At 43.7% G+C, this 20079-nt stretch overlaps 1 protein-coding gene across 2 annotated transcripts in view; it reads left to right on the top strand.

Annotated features, from left to right (window-relative positions):
- Positions 1-20079, top strand: part of LOC126094779 (uncharacterized) — a 130443-nt gene that overhangs the window by 24112 nt on the left and 86252 nt on the right. Inside the window, exon 2 of one of the 2 annotated variants that reach the window (XM_049909336.1) lies at positions 8031-8150. The exons of the other annotated variant lie outside the window; for it this stretch is intronic. The gene's annotated coding sequence lies outside the window, so the exon portion shown is untranslated. The remainder of the gene's footprint in view (positions 1-8030; positions 8151-20079) is intronic. 2 annotated transcript variants of the gene reach the window in all.

Genomic DNA, 20079 nt, shown 5'->3' with positions numbered 1-20079 from the left:
CCCCCTTTTATATATATATATATATATATATATATATATATATATATATATATATATATATATATATATATATATATATATATATATATATATACCTAAAACCAAAGACGATGTGACTTACCAAATGAAAGTGCTGGCAGGTCGACAGACACACAAACGAACACAAACATACACACAAAATTCTGGCTTTCGCAACCAACGGTTGCCTCGTCAGGAAAGAGGGAAGGAGAAGGAAAGACAAAAGGATTGGGTTTTAAGGGAGAGGGTAAGGAGTCATTCCAATCCCGGGAGCGGAAAGACTTACCTTAGGGGGAAAAAAGGACAGGTTTACACTCGCACACACACACATATCCATCCACACATACACAGACCATGGATGGATATGTGTGTGTGTGCGAGTGTAAACCTGTCCTTTTTTCCCCCTAAGGTAAGTCTATCCGCTCCCGGGATTGGAATGACTCCTTACCCTCTCCCTTAAAACCCAATCCTTTTGTCTTTCCTTCTCCTTCCCTCTTTCCTGACGAGGCAACCGTTGGTTGCGAAAGCCAGAATTTTGTGTGTATGTTTGTGTTCGTTTGTGTGTCTGTCGACCTGCCAGCACTTTCATTTGGTAAGTCACATCGTCTTTGTTTTTAGGTATATTTTTCCTTCGTGGAATGTTTCCTTCTATTATAACCATATATATATATATATATATATAAAATTACTTATGTTCTCGTTTGTGTTTGTCGTCTGAGTAATCGGCTGTTTTAGTGAATGATATGTGGGCTGTTGATCATGGTGTACTTTTTATCCATCATAGCAATATATCAAAGGACATTTAATTTTTAGTTCAAGTCCTCCGTTTCCTTATGATGTATTTTGCAGACATTTTCTACATGTCCCTTATTTTAGCTGTGTTCTCTTCCATCAGTTGGGATTAACATGTAGTTGTTTTTAACTCCTCTCTTTGTCTTCGTGTTTTACAGATCTGAATTGGGCCTGTATGACCCTAGTTGTTTTTGCGCTCTAAACCAAAACAAAACAAGCAAACGATGTATGCTTGACAAACACATCAAACGGAATCTTACACAGTCAAATATTTGGCAAGCGTAGTTAAGTTTGACAAAATGTTTGATCATTTACAGGGGCCTTTAAGTGTATCTGTTGAGTGTAAAGCGGCTGTAATTTGTGTCTGTGCTTACTGTGATATTGTGTTTATGTTGTTTGTTGTTGATTGAAAGACATAGGTTGAAACTCAGTGGAGACTCATAGCCTCCTCCTCCCAAATAGCACCTTGGGAGCTAAAAAGCTTAATGTCCCCATGTGATAGATGGATCATCAACAACAGTATCTTGTGCTCTCACTCCAAAAGATACATAAATTGTACTATATGTCTGTAATACATAACAAATCTAGAGAATAATTAATACTTCGTCCTTCAAGTCACATGCAAGATATTGTCAGTGCGTTTGCTTTAGAGAAGACGAGCACAGCTTGAACAATAGATTGGTGAATATCTGATGGGCTTTTGACCAGGGCACTCATTCAAAACAGATCTTCAACCTAAAAACACTACTGAAATATAAGGCAATCAAACCAGCCCAGTCATATGCATTTTCACTGACTTCAAGAAGTCCTATTACTCGGTTGACTGACAACCTTTTTTTTTGTGACATCATTGAAGCGTTGATAGGAAATGGTTAAAACCGAATTGTCTGGAAGCCTTCTCAACTTGGATGAACAAAATCTACATCTACATGTATACTCTGCAAACCAACATGAGGTGCATGGCAGAGGGTACATCACACTGTACCAGTTATTAGACTTTATTCTTGTTCCATTCATACATGGGCCACAGGAAGTATGATTGTTTGAATGCCTCTGCATGCAGTAATTATTCTAATCTTATCCTCACTATCCATATGTGACCGATACATAGATTGTTGAGTATATGCCTACAGTCATCATTTAAAGCCAGTTCTTGAAACTTCGCTAACAGACTTTCTCGGGATAATTTGCATCTGTCTTCAAGAGTCTGCCAGTTCAGTTCCTTCAGTATCTCTGTGACACATTCCCATGGATTAAACAAACCTGTGACCAATCATGCTGCCATTCTCTTGTACAAACCAGCTGGTATGTCGGCCAACTATGTGTCCACAGGGATGAACAGCCACCGCCAAAATGTGGCCAAGAGCGAAGTGGACCAACCTGTGGCACAACATGGAGCTGAACATAACATACTTGATTTCAATGGCTGCTTCACTACCTGAGCCATCTGGATTCTTCCCTTCACCACCAGCTTTCCTGAACTGCACAGATAGGAGCTACCCTTAAAACACATTCTTCACTCTCGTAATTATCCTGGCTTCAACCTACCATAACATACTGTCCCCACACTCTCCACCCAACAGTTTCCACCCCCTATGTCCTATCATCTGCTCCTCATTCTCGTCTCCCATCCTATTTATTTGCAGCTCTCTGCTAATGCATCCAACTGTCTCCCCCCCCCTCATGTTTTGTGTTCCTTTTTTTCCCCACCTCCCTGCCCCACAACTTCCTGGCACTGCACATGTTGGAGTCTAGTCCCTGCACACTCCACCAGACAGCAATCGTCTCTCTCCTAGCCCATAAACTACTTCCCCTTTCCCTTCCCCAGATTGCTGCTTGCATCCCACATGATGGTGCATTCCGGCCTGAGATGCTTTAGTTGGTGATGGCGCGTGTGGTAGTGTTATTAGGTTTAAGATCTGTTCTGAACATGACCACCCAGGCCGAAGCCCAACTTGATATTAACTGATTTATTGTTCAAGCTGTGCTTGTGTTCTTTAAAGTATACATACTGGCAATATCTTGTATGTGACTCTAAGTAGAGAGTTGATTTATTCTCCAGATTTTTGTATCATGGACATATAGTATAATTTATGTTGTTGAATTCCTTTTCATTTTCTGCCAGTCCACATTCTCCTACTATACAGGAAACTACTGTGTAATACAGCCAGAGAATAAAGTTCCAAAAGATCATGAACTAAATGGACTGAACAGAGAAAAATAACTCGAGGAGAGAGAATGAGAGACGTGTGAAAGATAAGGGTGCTGACACCACAACTGAAACACTTTCTGCTTGGACTCCAAGCCACAGATGTGTTGTTTCAGTTACCTGGTTCTTTGTTACTGGAGTTCCTGAAACCTGAAATTGCTGTAACTTTAGTTACTTCTTTACAGCAATGACTTCACAGCTCTTTTGTAATGCCTTTGGTTTTTCCTTAAAATTCTTTCACATTTCCAGCATTGTAAGGTTCTTGTTTTGTGCCTGAATTGTCTTCTGCCACATACTAGAATAGCTAGTTGTTATCAGTATTATCACAGCCAGCTCTCCTTGTCATTAAAAAGAAAATATTCTTGGAGAGATTTTTCTAGTTTCTTTTTCATTGAGGCAGCAATTTGTGGTTCTCTGCTGCACTTTCTCAATTCTTTTTAAAGCTCCCCCCTCCCAGAACAACCCACAATTTAGTACCCTTCTCCCCTAAATAGAAAGCCTGGCCAGACCTTCAAGCAAACTTGTACAAAAAACAACCTGTTAGAAATGTTGTTTCCTCGAAGTCACAATCACCCTTTTAACTGGATATCCTTCACTGCCAGTGAATGAGAGGCATCATCAATGTTACAAAATTACAGAAAATTTACATTGATCTTGTGAATCTGATGAAATTTATTTTTCGCTGTCATAGGTCATTTATGAGCCGAAATCTTGTTTTGTCTTCTTATCCCATAAACTTACTGCTAACAGTTTGGGTTACGTTTTCTTCTTCTTCATCATGACCACCATCCTCTTTGCATTCTGTCATTGTTAATTTTCTAATGCAAGTGTTTGTATGTACAATAAATAATAATAAATTTCAGTGACCATTTCATTTTCCATCCCACATCGCAGATTGTTCTCATTCCGCTTCTGAAAATAACTGTTAAATAAATGATTTCGTAGTTTCTTGTTGTTAGCTTTTGAATGAAAATCTAAGCAAGAAAATCCTTTACTCGTGTAAAGGTTTAATGGTTTTAACTGAGACAAGGGGTATCTTTTTTTCTTTACTTTTATGATTTTGGCGAACATTGTCATTTTTAGATAAGTTATAACTTACTTTGCTTTCAGAATACTGTAAAATAGCCAAAACAGAACACAATTAATGTGTAGGTAAATCTTTTTTTACAAGTTTCAACCAATTTTTTACTCCATTTTATAACTTGCGTTGTTTAATAGGTTTTTAGTCATCTATTATTCCTTTTTCTCACAACATATAAAATATCTCTTTATGTTCATCAACACAATCATATGTCACTACATAATCTCAGGAAAAATATGCTTAGAAAAGCTTGTTGTGAGCATTGTAGATAGAAAGTTAACACTATACCATCATTTGTTCAGAAAAATTTGTAGAAAAAAAGCAGTTCAGACTTGCACATAAACTATTTATTAACACCACCATTACAAATTCTAGTCTTGATTGAAACTAAACAGGGGAATGCAGTTGCCACTTTATTCATGAATACAGTTTCTCTGTGAACATACAAAAACTAGTCAGATTTGTTTGGCTTCTCTGATGTGTCACTTGTCTAGTAGCAGGAAAATCTTAAGGTCTCAATCCAAATCCCAAGTTAAAATTCTGGAGAATCAACCATAACTTAACTGTTCCACCTGGTTTATGGATATAAGAGATGGACAGAATACCCTCCGACTTGAGGAAGAATGCAGTAATGTGAATACCAAAGAAAGCAGGTGCTGACAGGTATGAGTATTACCAAATCATCAGTTCCATAAAATACTAACACAGATTGTCTACAGACAAATGGAATGACAGGTAGAAGTTGAACTGAAGGAAGATGAATTTGGTTTCTGCAGAAATAATAGGCAGCATCTTTGTGAATTGATTTAAGAAAGGTAACACCGCATATCATGTGGTGGGGGGTATAAAATATGTAGAGGTAAACCAAGGCTTGACTACAATAAGGATATTAAAGTGGATAGATGTTGCAGTAATTATGCAGAGTTGAAGAGACCTGCACAGGTTTGATTAGTGCAAAGAGATGCATCAAACCAGTGTTTGGTCAGAAGACGACAATGACATTTTGCAATCACTTTCAATTATTTGTAAACTCTTGGACCAATTTGATAGAAAAAAATGATAAATTAAACAAAGGTGAACTAGTTATATGTTGTTCTTGTTCTGAATTGGCTATACATAGAACCTTTGAAATCATCAAAGTCTTTGGAACAATCTGAAACATCCATATAACACTGTGTGTTTTGGCTTAGCATATAAAAGCTGAGGATACTGCAATTGGCCATCTGTTGTATAATAGATCCACTTGTGAAAGTCCAGTAGATAAATAAGGTAATTACTTTCAAGTAACTTAGGTTTCAGATATCAGCTGTGCCCAGGTAGAATGTCAACAGCAACAATAGGTATGATATAGTTGTCCAATTTCAGTTATTACTCTTTAGATAGATTCGATTGCAGATGGTATTTAGAAATTCTAATGTGACATTATCCTTCCCAAAATAAAAATCCATTAGTTATTGCTTATAAACTGTGTACCATTATCCACTTACAAGTAACCTTCTAGATTTGCCAACACCCATAAAAGAAGCTTTTAAATGATTCAGTTCTGTGGCTGGATATAATTTGATGTGTTTTGACCAATTAGTGGTGGTGATGGTTGTTGTGCAAGTCTTTCAATTGGACACTGCTTCAGTGACATGCGTGACCCTGAGCTAACGGCACCCATCCAAGTACTTTCTGAGTCCGGCATTCTTAACTTTGGTGATTGGGTTAGAACAGGTGTTGCCAATTCGGTAATGCTGTTGTCAATCAGTTTGCTACAAAAAATGTCTTATCACTTTACATTTTGGTGGGGGGGTGGGGGGGGGGGGGGTGGGGGGGGAGGAACGACTGTCAAACCATCCAGTGCTTTTTGTATTATAGGGTACAACTTGAAATTTAAAGTGTTGCTGCCTTCCTTGACTCTCTGACACAAATAATATCTTTGTAAAATTTCTTTCAGTTTTGTACTTAAATTTTTAAAATAGTTAAACTTAACTGTGTATCTAATGCACTTCCACAATCCGAAATGTCCAAAGCCTTGATGTAAATACCACATGAGATCATTAACTGCTGTATTAGAAATACAAATAGTGCTTTGAACTGTGATCTACTCTCCAAAATAAAGTCTCATCCAGTAACAACCCCTTAACTTTATCTTTTGAGACAAATATCCCTTGGTTCCAAGATGTAATTATAGGATCAAAGTATTCATTCACATCTTAAACATTCTTTTGTTTTTAGAGCTAACACACTTACTCTGTTATTACAATAACTTCTTGACATAAAATTAATGATAAATGTGGCAAAGGACCTCCAGTTCTACCCTCATTATTCATACCGAATTGTATTCATAAAAGTGCATCAGAAACTACATTAAATGGACCTTTACGATATTATGAAATAGATAGTTTGCTAGTCACTGTGAAGATGACACATTGAGTTGCAGACAGGCACAACAAAACCACGGTTACTCATTGAGCTTTTGGAAGAAGCCTTCTTCCGAAAGGACCACACACACACACACACACACACACACACACACACACACACACACGATAAATATGGCAGGCGTGTGCGTCTGCTATCTGTAGCCACTCTGGCCAGAATGCAGCTGTGTCGCATTTAATGGAAGCAACAATCTGGAGTGGGGCAGGAAGGGGGAGGGTTAGCAGTGTGCAGATGGGGGTAGAGGAGAAGTGAGTACTGCCTGGCAGAGCGTGCAGGGACTACGTAGCAGCAAGTTAAGGCTGCCAAGGTTTTATCAATCATTATGCCCTGAAATGAGGGACATCCTACCCAAGATCCTTCCCACCCTTCCTAAAGTGGTGTTCCATGTCCCACTTAACCTCTGCAGTGTCCCAGTCCTGTGCCACTCCTAATCCCAACCCCTTGCAACAGGAATCGTATCACTGTGGAAGATGTAGGTGTAAAACTTGTCAAATCCCCCCTACCCAGCACTTGCTATTCCAGTCCTGTCACAGGTTTATCCTACGCCATCAGAGGCCAAGCCACTTGTGAAAGCAGCCATGTCATATATCAGCTCTACTGCAATCATCACACAGCTTTTCATATTGGTGTGACTACCAACAAGCTGTTCCATAAAAACACGGGAGAACTGCCGGATATCAGTAACTTCCTGCCACGATATTTCGGCGCAGAGTCTTCTGGCCATCTTCAGGTGAATGCCACTGTAGTAGTACTGGCGAGTACGCGCTGAGCTCCGCTATTTAAAGCCTTCTGAGGTGACATTGCGTATGCGCTGCTCAGCGTGCGTGTTCATAACGGCTCCGTGCGCTGCGCCTCGCGCCCTCCACTGCGAAAGCCTGGCGTATCGGTGTCAGGTCGATTTCCATCTTTACGCAGATAACTACATCGACTACGAAGTTTCTCTATAACAGGATTCCAAGCAGAGTTCAGCTGATAACCGCTATCTCGATTGATGAGAGTCTCGTTGTCAGACAATCTTATTTCCACAGATTCATTGATAATCGAGCTCCAAAAGTTTGATGTATGGGCCAAAATTTTTGTGTCGTCGTAATTCATGGAATGGTCTGTGGAAATACAATGTTTGGCGATTGCGGACTTGGTGGGTTGGAGAAGGCGAGTATGCCATTGGTGTTCCACAATGCGTTCCTGCACAGTTCGTGTTGTTTGCCCTATATATGATTTGCCGCATTCACACGGAATTTTGTAAACACCTGGTTTACGCAGGCCCAGGTCGTCTTTAACGGATCCCACCAGTGATGAAATTTTGGAAGGAGGGCGAAAGATGACTCTCACTTGATACTTTCTCAATATTCTGCCTATCTGTGAAGAAATATTCCCAATAAATGGTAGATAAACAGTCGACCTGAAGGCCTCTTCCTCTTCCTTGTTCCGTTGTTTGTAGGTCTTCATCACTCTGTTCACTTGCCTAGGTTAAAAGCCATTTTTCAAAAATACTTTTTGCAGGTGTTCCAGTTCCTCTTGAAGACTGTCGGCGTCAGAGATAGTATGGGCAAGGTGGACCAAGGTTTTTAGAACGCCCATTGTTTGTGCTGGATGGTGGCAACTAGTAGCTTGTAGATACAGGTCTGTATGAGTGGGCTTTCTGTACACCGAGTGACCAAGTGTGCCATCACTCTTCCGTCGTACCAAGACGTCTAAAAATGGCAGACAACCATCTCTCTCTATCTCCATGGTAAATTTTATGTTTTCATGTACGGAGTTCATGTGACGTAAAAATTCTTGGAGACGGTCTAGACCATGAGACCACACTATAAAAGTGTCGTCAACGTACCGCCAAAATACTGTCGGTTTAAAAGTGGCAGAGTCGAGTGCTCTCTCCTCAAAGTCCTCCATAAAAAGATTGGCCACCAGGGGAGACAAAGGACTCCCCATGGCGACACCATCAGATTGTTCGTAAAATTCGTTGTTAAATATAAAATATGTAGAGGAGAGAGTGTGCTCAAACAACGCTGTAATGTCTGCACCAAACATATTGCCAATGAGGTGTAGTGAGTCCACCAGACGCACCTTTGTAAACAGTGAAACCACATCCAAACTGACCAATAAATCACTACTTTGCAGTTGTAGTGACCGAAGTCAACTGATAAAATCACCAGAATTCTTTATGTGATGTGCACATCATACCAACAAGCTATCCATCTGGATGAATGGTCACCGCCAAACTGTGGACAAGAGCAAAGTGGACCATCCTGTGGCTCCTCCACTCCACCACCAGCTTTTCTTGCCTGTGTGGATGGGAGCTATCCTTACAGCAAATTCTTTGCCCCAAAATCATCCTGGCCTCAACCTATGTAACCTACAGTCACATCATCTCTACCATACACTTTCTGCCTCCACCGTCCTATCATATCCTCCCAATTCACATCCCCTCACTCTCATTGCTGCTGTTCTTTGCCAATTCATCCGTTGGTCTTCTCCCTTCTCTGCTTCTCTCCTTTTTGGCTCCACGTCCCAAACCCCCTCCCCGCTCCCTCCCCCAGATCCTCCCAATGCTGCACCTGGAAGGCTTGTCTTGCCTCAATTTAATCCCTGCACACTCTGCCAGGCAGCACTGACTTCATGTCACCAGCTGTATCCTGCTCTCCTTCCCCGTTCCACTCTGGATTTCTACTTCGTTTGACATGACACAGTTATTGACTGGTTGGAGTGGCTGATGATAGCGGTCCTGCAGGCGCGCGCATGTGCGCGCGCGCGCGTGTGTGTGTGTGTGTGTGTGTGTGTGTGTGTGTGTGTGTGTGTGTGTCTCCCACTTAGCCTTTTGTTGCAAGAGGTTTAATAATCGTGAATCATTCATGGCTTGTCCAATTAAAAGTCTTGTGTAAAAAAACCAGCCAAATCTAAAAACAATCATAATCATTCCATATTGTTTGGTTCACAACAGTCATAGCTCTTATCTTTCTGGACCAGGTTACATGGTCTAAAAATTTATACTTTTGTCTCCCAAAATCTGATTTGGAAAGTTTTATTGTTGTTACTTGTCTTCTGATTGTCTCAGTGTTCATATTAACAACTTAAAATGATCTTCCCAAGACTTAAAAACTAGAAGTCAATCATGTACGTACGTTGTTAAATCTTGTACCAATACATTTCCCAGGGTTTGTCCAGAGTTCAAATAAAAACTGCTGCTGAGATGTTCAAGCGAAATGATAATATTTTAAATTGGTAAGAACCTTGTTATATGATCTTCATTCTTAGGCTAATGCTACTTGCCATTAACCAATTTTAGGTCCATTGAGCTTAAGAATTCTGCGTCCTTAAATTGACAATTCTTCTATAGCTATAGGTCCATCTCTTTCAGTTTCTAGATGTCTGTTCAGTGTTTGGGCATCCAAAACCAGGAAAACAACATTTGCAGGTTTCTTCACTACTAGCAATGGATTATTATATACACTAAGCCTATGTTCTTTAATATCATTATCAACCATAGTATTGGATTTCTTCTCTATCAGCAATTTGAAGGTTCATAGGTATAGGATATAGTTTACAGACGAAAGTTATATATTCCTTTATTTTAAATTACAGGCGTACTGTTTAATTATACCTTTTTACCAGAAAATATGATTGTGTGTCCTAATAAAATATTAGCTATTTGACTACGTGCTTTTATCAATACACCTGAGTGCTGCGCTCGTATTAGTCGTAGGAAAGGGCAATTTTGTTAAAAATTCAGTAAAAGCACAGTTGGGTGATGAAGTCTGGGGCCGCTGGCAGTGTGTGGTAATAGTTGGCAGCCAGTAGGCCAGAAAGGGTAAACATGGCACGGAGCGTATTGCACATATGATTTGTATGGAATGAAGCAACAGCGAGGCAGGGAACTGCAGCATTGCCTTCAGTTATTGCGATGTAAGAGGCGAGGTAGTACGCCAGAGCCGGGAGTGGCAGTGTGCAAGTGGCTGACGTATGGGAATGGCCGATTCCCAGCTGAGCGGCCTCGACGACGGAGCAGCGGGGTCGGCATACCAGCAGTTGCTGAGCAGGCTGGACTCGCGGAACAATACTGCGGGCGGCACCCCGACACTACATTGCACCCATTGTAGTACTATAAATTATGTGAATAAAGGAATACTTGCGAATACCGGTGTATCACTCTGCACTGCCCCTTGACGCTATTGAACTTGCTTGGTCTCCTGGCAAAATATGGCAAGGTGGGTCCCAGCTTCAGCTCGGCGATCTGGATTCTCGGGTTTGACCATCGACACACCGCATCAGTGGTGTCAGAAGTGGTGCCGGTTACAACGCTGACGCCAGATTTCCACTCCCACATCTTATTTTGAGCAAGTGGTGTTGAGGTGTGCCTGTGCAGAGGGGTAGTTGAGGTGTTTGCATTTGTGACGGATGGTCGTACACTTCTTGTTACGTCTTGTCATTCGGGAAGTGTTCGTACATACCAGTATAGGGAGGAAAGTAGGACTGTCACCTGCGCACGAGCACGATGGGGATGGGTGAGTGACATTTGATTTATTGTTTTATGTGTCATTCTTTTGTGTTTTAAGGAGTTAAGTGTCAATTATGATGGACTTTTTGAAGGTGTCTTTTGTACGGCCGGAGGCGCCTGTAGATTTATCTAAATTCAGGGGAAATGGGGGACATAATGATATAGCACCTAAGCGATGTAATTTTTGTAATTTATCATGCCACGGATTACCATGCACAAAGTGGGTACCGAGCGAGGTGGCGCAGTGGTTAGCACGCTGGACTCACATTCGGGAGGACGACGGTTCAATCCTGTCTCCAGCTATCCTGATTTAGGTTTTCCGTGATTTCCCTACATCGTTTCAGGCAAATGCCGGGATGGTTCCTTTGAAAGGGCACGGCCGATTTTGTTCCCAATCCTTCCCTAACCCGAGCTTGCGCTCCGTCTCTAATGACCTCGTTGTCGACGGGATGTTAAACACTAACCACCACCACCACAAAGTGGGTGCCAAAGAGTTGTTTTATTTGTAACAGATTTGGACATTTGGCACGCAATTGTTCAGAATGTAGATGGACGATGATTTGCTGCAAGAACTAAGTTTTAGGAGTAGCAGAGTGGAATTAATACGAACAGTAGAGGTGTAAGCAAGAATGGTGGAAACGCGGCAAGCAGCGGAGGCTGCGGCAGTGACTAGAGCGGAAGCTGTAACTGCTCTAACTGAGCAAATTGAGGTATTGTCGAAGGCAAGGATGAGGGACAAAGAAAAATATGAAGAATTAACGGGGAGATTTGAGGCATTGCAAGTAGGGGAAGAGACGTTGGGTGAAAGTAAATTGCAGGTCGGGGGGTGTCATAGACTGTTTGACTTGGCTATCGTGGCATTGATTAACCCCTTTTCAGGTAAAACAATGGAGGATGTGTCGGTATTCCTTAATGACATTATCATAATGGCTGAGGCCAGTGGGTGGCTGGATGTTGTAATGTTGAGATGGCGAAGTTACACCTGATAGGGGATGCCAAGTCGTATGTACTGTTCCATGAAACGTTGAACAATGTGGGGACGTTTACATAGCTTGAGGCTGGGTTACGCCCGAAGTACCAAAAACAGAGTAGTACCAGGTTTTTTCAGGAAAAATTAAGTGCGTTAGTTATGAGAAGAAATGAGACTGTGGAAGTTTTCTCAGACAGGATTCGAAAGCTGAATGCACAAATGTTCGTACTGTCACTGAATGGGGAGGTAAATAGAGTGCTGTTACAGGAAGCAGAGAGCAGGGTGTTATATGTGTTTTTGTGGGGAGTACCGCCAGAGATGTCACGTTGGGTGAGAATGGAGAATCCCAGTGATCTTGCGGTGGCTCTAAGGATTGCCACATACTTAGAGGAGGTAGATTATGCAACGAAGCAAAGGGTCGAGCACAAAGTTCAGGCAGCGGAAATTAAGTGTTTTGGTTGTGGCCAGGTAGGGCATATTAGGAGGCATTGTCAGTTACAGTTGTGGTATTGCTCATGTGGGAAAATGGGTCACCGGGCAGTGAACTGCAGGAGTAAAAGTTCGGGGGGGGGGGGGGGGGGGGGGGGGGGGGGGGGCTCGGGCCTCGGCGACATCAGCCGTTAAACGAGGACGGGACTAGAATGAGATTTTCACTCTGCAGCGGAGTGTGCGCTGATATGAAACTTCCTGGCAGATTAAAACTGTGTGCCCAACCGAGACTCGAACTCGGGACCTTTGCCTTTTGCGAGCAAGTGCTCTACCAACTGAGCTACCGTAGTATGACTCACGCCCGGTACTCACAGCTTTACTTATGCCAGTACCTCGTCTCCTACCTTCCAAACTTTACAGAAGCTCTCCTGCGAACCTTGCAGAACTAGCACTCCTGAAAGAAAGGATATTGCGGAGACATGGCTTAGCCACAGCCATATCAGCGCACACTCCGCTGCAGAGTGAAAATCTCATTCTGGAAACATCCCCCAGGCTGTGGCTAAGCCATGTCTCCGCAATATACTTTCTTTCAGGCGTGCTAGTTCTGCAAGGTTTCCGACACCATGTACAACGAAGCAATTACAATCGTATATTGGGTTATGTTCATATTATCGTAAATTTGTAAAGGATTTTGCTAAAATAGCCAAGCCGTTAACATAGCTTTTAAAGAAAGGGGTTAAATTTCAGTGGACGGAGGGATGTCGGCAGGCTTTCGATGGATTAAAAATGAGATTAGTTTCTGGTCTGGTTTTGGTGTTTTCGAATTTTGAAGAAGAATTCATCTTATCATGTGACGCTTCAAATGGCGCGGTAGGATGTGTTCTGGGGCAAATGGTAAAGGGACAGGAGCATCTGGTGGCATATGCTTCCAGACAGTTAAATAGGGCAGAGCGGAATTATTCCATAACAGAAAAGATGTTGGCTGTAATATATGGAGTAACATATTTTGGTTGTTACATTTATGGTAGGAAGTTTAAGGCCATGACAGATCATGCAGCGTTGAGACAGTTACTGGGACTCAAGGATCCTTATAGTCGGTTAACATGGTGGGCTCTAAAATTAAGTGAGTTTGACTTTGAAATAATTCATAAGCCAGGGAAGAAACACAGGAATGCAGATGCATTAAGTCACAAGTTAGACGCATTAGAAGTAATAGGTAAGAGTGTCGCAGAATGGCAAAGTGAACAAGCAGAGGATGAGGAGTGCCAGGGTTTCAGATCTCAACCACATTTCAATGTGGAGGGAACTTTGTTATGTAGAGTTACCAGGTGTGGACCATGGGTAGTGGTACCATAGAGTTTGCAAGAGGAAGTCTTAAAGCAGGCCCATGATCATGTGCTTTCAGGGCATGGGGGTCGTCGAGCAACGGAAAGACGAGTAGCAGAAAGATTTTGACGGCGCATTCGGAGAAGGGATGTGGAACAATATGTAGCAAACTGTGTACCGTGTGCCCAGCGAGCAGATTTGACGCGTGCAAGAATTCCGCAGCAACGGTTACCAGAGGCTTCAAAACTTTTCGAGTTTATCGGGCTACATATCTGCGGGCCATATAACAAAAAACCGGCAGGGAATCATTACGTTTTAACTGTAATTGATCACTTTTCGCGGTTTCTAGCTGTGGTTGGGACCTTTACCACAGTACAGGGTAGGTCAATGGGTACTGATCACGAATCCATGTACACCTAAGGGAAAGACGAAGAAATTCTTGACGAAGTACCACGGACCATACCAGGCTGTGGAGATGATTTGGCCTGTAAATGTTAAAGTGCAGCTGCCAACAAAAAATTCCGTTATCCACATAAGTATAGTAAAGCCTTTTAAAGAAACGGTGTAGGGATCACCTCAATTACAAGGAACTGACCCGATTGCAGAGGCTAGGCAAAGCAAACGGAAGAAGGAGGTTGCGGCGGAGGGACAACAGCGGTCGCATAACGTTATGTATGTGTTACGGTCACGGAGGCAGTAAATTATTGTATGTGTAATATTGTATGGCATGTTTACATTTTGTGTTTTTGGATCAAGGGATGATTTGCGTTTTTTTTAAAAAAGGTGGGTCAGATAATAGTTGCGTTTTCTTGTTTGTTGTTTTAGTTTTGTCATTGTATGGGGGAGACTATTTTCAAAGAGTTCGATAGGGGCGGAGTGAGCTATCGGGAATTTTTGAGGCTGTCATACGATGTTGTAGTAACTTGTAGTGGAAGAGAGGTGGTGCAAGCATGGTCGTTCCTTTTCTTCGCAGTGATGAGTGATGATTTGCCCTAATCGACCAGTATTTTTGGATAGTAGTACATGCAGAGTTGGATTGTTCCTGGGGATTACGAATGGCTCAGATTGTGAGAAAGGGGTGTTATCGACACATTCGTACATCCAGAGGGTAGGCAGGCATTGGTTATATTCAGTATTTATGCCGATATGGGTGGTAGTCACTTGTTATACCAATCAGAGAGGGATAAAATAAGGAGGTTGCAACTGCGAGAGAGTGGAATAATTATAAATGGTATGGTTTGTGAAATTGTGGGGAAGGATTTCCATCTTGCAGCATCACGTACGGGTGAAACAGCTTTAACTTTGTCACTGGGAATGTTGATTTATCTGGAAGGGGTTCTGGAGATATTACCAATGCAGACTCTGACGTATTTAAACTCCACATTAAATCCAGAGTTTTTGGGAACATTGCATTCCTTTATCAATACACAGGAAGGATCTATCACAGTTAATAAAGTATTGGAACACGTTTGAACATTACAGCGTCGTGGCACCAACAGAATATTGACAGTGAGCATTTCAGCCACAGGGTGTGCTGTTTTTCTGTTTTTCTTGAGTATACCTTTGTGGAGAGTGTGGAAACGTGCACCAGTAGAGGAGGTGCCAACACATCAGGTGCCTATGGCATGGGTAACCAGTGTAAACAGTGTATTGGGGTAGCAATAATGTTTTTATGTTCTCGTTAGTTTTAGTCTGTAGCATATAAGTTTTGTGAACAAGGTATGTTTACACAGCCACAGGCCATGGCTGTTATATTTCGATTTGGGACGAATCTTGTTGAAAGGAAGGCGGTGTTCTGCGCTAGTATTAGTCTTAGTCGTAGGAAGGGGAATTTTGTTAAAAATTCAGTAAAGGCATGGTTGGGCAATTATCTGAGGCTGCTGGCAGTGTGTGGTAATAGTCAGCAGCCAGTTGGCCAGGCAGGGTAAACATGGCGCGGAGCTGCAGTGCCATGTTGCACATACAGTTTGTTTGGAATGAAGCAACAGCGAGGCAGGGAACTGCAGCGTTGCTTAAAGTTATTGCGATGTATGAGACGAGGCAGTAGACCAGAGCCGGGAGTGGCGGTGTGTAAGTGGCTAACGTATGGGAATTTAACCGTGCCAAAGTTTCTACCTCTCTCTGACACTATGCCAGAAGTGAGGGGAAAAGCAGTATAAATAGTCAGGCGTGGTGCCAGGTCAGTCGAGAGTCGGGTTGGACCTGTGCTGGTCTAGGGGCCAGTCTGGCAGTGATGTTGTAAATATTCTGTGTAAACCTGTACTTTGTCTCTATGTACTTGTTTGGGCTGTATTCCGCCTCTGGCGACACAACACCAGGGCAGGAGGGAACGGCAGCCTGGTACTTGGAGATTGCACGGTCTGCCTGAACGAGGGCAGTGACAGCAGACTGCAGTGGGTCCGGGACAGGCTACGATTGCTTCCCACCTGGCTTACCGGCATCCGGGCAAGGCGTATGCTGTGGGAGGTGTGGCAGTGCTGCAGTGGCGCCAGAGATGGCGGTGGGTATTGCCATCTGGCAAGCACCACTAGCGGCAAGTTGTGGCACCGCATCCAGGAGGGCATGGGTTTGAGTCCAGTCCTGTCCTAGGAGCAGCAGTGGCCGAGGGCCATGGGTGACCAGTACAACCACCTTTGTCCCACTGTGGGACAGAGCAGGCCAAATGGGGTTGAGGGCAGTGGGGCCCAGGGACTGTAACAGTCTCCGGAATCGCGGGCAGCTATGTGCGCGACGCAAGACGTGAAGCATTGGCGGGCGGCAACCAGTGGGAGCGCGGTTGACTCCCAGCTAAGCAGCCTTGATCACAGAGAAGTGGTGTTGGCATACTAGGAGTTGCTGAGCCAGCTGGACTTGCGGAACAGTGCTGCGGGCGGCACGTCGACACTATGTTGCACCCCTCGTAGTACTATAAATTATGTGAATAAAGGAATACTTCCGAATACCGCTGTATCATTCTGCACTGCCCCTTAACACTATTGAACTTGCTCGGTCTCCTGACTAAATATGACGCGTTGGGTCCCGGCTTTGGCTCGGCCATCTGGAGTCTCGGGTTCGACCATCGACACCCCGCAACATGAGTTTTAAGATTTTGGTATAATACTTCCCAATAATTCTTGTTAAACTAAACCTAGTTAATCTACTACAATGATATCAATAGAAACTTGTAAAGGCAGGCTCTAACTTTTCTTCTTTGAGCATTGATAAATTGTTTCGGAAAGGTGAAGTACATTCCTTATTATCTATTTTCCATATGACTGTTTTTCTTTTGAAATCTAATTAATAATGCCTCGTTATCTGTTAGCCAGTCATAGCTCAATAGCTTTTCTTCTTCTTCTTCTTCTTCTTCTCCTTCTCCTCCTCCTCCTCCTCCTCCTGCTTCTTCTTCTTCTTCTCCTCCTCCTCCTCCTCCTCTGCCGCCCCCCCCCCCCCCCTGTGCCCACCTTTATCCCATCCCTTCACAATGTTGGCATGCTTATTATTGGATCTGCCATTGGTAATCTTGCAGATTGGCTGGATGCCCTTCCTGTTGCCACTCTTTCAATGTTCCGGGGTGGAATTTGTGCAACGAAACTTTCTGCCTGTAATGGTATCTATGCAAAAGTGAGCAAACATTTTCTAAATGTCTACTTAGTGTCAACCCACCATTAGCAATGACTTAGCAAATACATATTAAGAAATATGTTGGATGTACATCCTCTACAAGTTTAAATTTTGGAAGTTGCTTATTGAAACTTGCTCCATTTTCCAAACAAAATTATTATTATAATAATTCTGTTGGAAATGCGCAATTTTCTTAAGTTTCCTTCTCTTAAATTCTTCTTGAGCTTTTGCTAGCCTCCCCCTGTGGGTCCTGGGGTTAGAATAGGCCTGAGGTATCCCTGCTTGTTGTAAGAGGTGGCTAGGAGGAGTCTCACACTTTTCAACCCTATAAGTTCAGGTACCATTTTATGGTTTGACCTGCCACTTTCCAAATTCTACAGAAGTGCGGGCCATATGGGGAAGGACGCCTTATGTGGCGCACGAGTTATCCATAGTGCCCTTAGATTCGATCTCCTGAACCTCTTGTCATGGCTTTGCATCTACATCTACAATTCAATTATTTGAGCAAGGACACTTTCCGGTATATGTCGTCTATGTCTGTTGTCTCCTGTCCTCTTTCGCCCCCATGACAGTACTGGATTTCTCTGCGCCAAATATCCAGCATGGTAGCCAGTCCATTGTGGTGGGGCCGTCATGTACCCATTTGGCCGTAGCCCCCTGACAACACAGGGATCGCACTGCTGATGCTTGAGCTGTAAACTTCCCATGTATGCCAAGGAGTAGATGCCTGTCTTCCTGGGACATCAGGACTCCCGGCAACGGCCATCATGCCAGGTGGCCGTTGCTGTGGCTGGGTGGTGCGAGCCCCTGATCGGAGTGGGTGGCATCAGGGCGGATGACCCACAATGAAGTGGACTAAGTCATCTCTTGCTGGTGACAGTAAGGCACCAGCAGTCTCTAAGAAGGGCAAGATCGAGTACAATGCTGACATATAAAACCCTAAACCGTTTCCCTCCCTCGCTACACCATGGGAGGAATGTAGGGCTACAGAAGGAAGAGAGCCATATTTGCCTCGGTATTTAGTCTGTTGCAGAATGGACGGGTTCTCGTTTCTACCTATGAAGCCTCAATTTTTTATTGAACATCTTGAGGATCAGTTTTTGGAAGTGACAGCGCTTTCCAAGATGAGAAGCGGTGCAGTCTTGATTCAGATAGCATCCCCAGCCCAATCTCAGGGGTTGCTCACTTGGACTGGGTGATATTCCTGTTTTCGTCACTCCCCATAAAAGCCTCAACAGCCAATCCCAAGGGTTGCTCACTTGGACTGGGTGATATTCCTGTTTTCGCCACTCCCAATAAAAGCCTCAACAGGGTCCAGGGGATTATTTTCCATTGTGACCTCCTCTTGCAGCCTGACGACGAGCTCCGCGCCAATCTAGAATGGCGGGGTGTTCATTTCATCTGGCACGTTTACAGGGTACCCAAAGACAACAGGGTTACTACCGGTGCCTTCATCTTGGCATTTGAGGGTGATTCATTGCCTGAAAAGGTCAAGGTGATGGATCACTGCTGTAACATTAAACCGTATGCCCCTCCCCCTATGCAGAAATTCAGGCACATGTCTTCCCACTGCACTTCCAACACCACATGTCAAGACTGTGGATGTCCACTGCATCCAGATACTCCCTGTGAGCCTCCTCCCTCTTATATCAACAGTGGAGAGCAGCACTCCCCCTGCTCGCCAGACTGCACGGTACTCCAGAAGGAGGGGAAAATCATGGCGTACAAGACCCTGAACCAGTTCACTTACCAAGAGGCTAAATGTAAATTTGAACTATTACACCCTGTTCAGTTGACTTCCACATACGCTGCAGCTACAGTACCAGTCGTACCAAATTCTATGCCATGAACAGTGGGCCCTCTGGGCCTCCAGAATGCATCCGCCCGTTTGGTGGTAGCGGGAAAATCTCCTTCTGTTGCTCCCGAAGTATTTACTTTGGTAGCAAGCGCCCCCCTCCCCCAAATGCAGGGGACATCGGTCCCCTCACCCCAGCCAGAGAAGCAACAGGCTCCTCCAGCTCCTCTTGTGTGGGAGGGGTCCCTTGGCACCCCTTCTCCCAAGGTCTGCACTAATGCCACATCAGACACTCGCCAGTGTCTAAAGAAGCCAAAAGCTGCTGGACAAAGAGCTTCATGGTCTTCCTCCATGTCTGAAGCTACTTCATAGAAGTCCTCCCAGCAAGCTCCTAAAGAGAAGCGAGAGGGCAAGCAAACAAAGAAGTCTGCTAAGAAAGAGGACCGTCCAGTGGCACCAACACCACCTCTCCCCTACTAGTTCTGCACCTGTGGATGAAGTGGAGATCTCAGTGTTCCCTGAGGACCTGGATCTCACTGATGCCTCGTCCACAATAGGAATATATACAAATACTCAGTCGGTGGCAGCAAGTGACCCTGAGGCATAACCTGCCTCCTTGCATGCTTCATGCCTTACCGGCCTCACGGTAACATCATCATCCAGTGGAATTGCTTCGGTTTTTTCCACCACCTGGCTGAGCTATGGCAGCTGTTAAGCTTTACACCTGCTTTCTGCATTGCCCTCCAGGAAACCTGGTTCCCGGCAATGCGAACCCCTGCCTTTCACAGGCTACAGGGGATATTGCAAGAACCGTAGCGACTATATTAGAGTGTCAGGTGGAGATTGTGTGTATGTCCTGAACTCAGTATGCAGTGAACCTGTGCCCCTTCAAACCCCTCTTGTAGCTGTGGCTGTCAGGATAAGGTCGACACAGAAA

The sequence above is a fragment of the Schistocerca cancellata genome, chromosome 8 (genome assembly GCF_023864275.1).
Source record: "Schistocerca cancellata isolate TAMUIC-IGC-003103 chromosome 8, iqSchCanc2.1, whole genome shotgun sequence".
NCBI lineage: Eukaryota > Metazoa > Arthropoda > Insecta > Orthoptera > Acrididae > Schistocerca > Schistocerca cancellata.
Note: the sequence above shows the minus strand (reverse complement) of the source record. Positions and strands in the feature narration are given on the sequence as shown.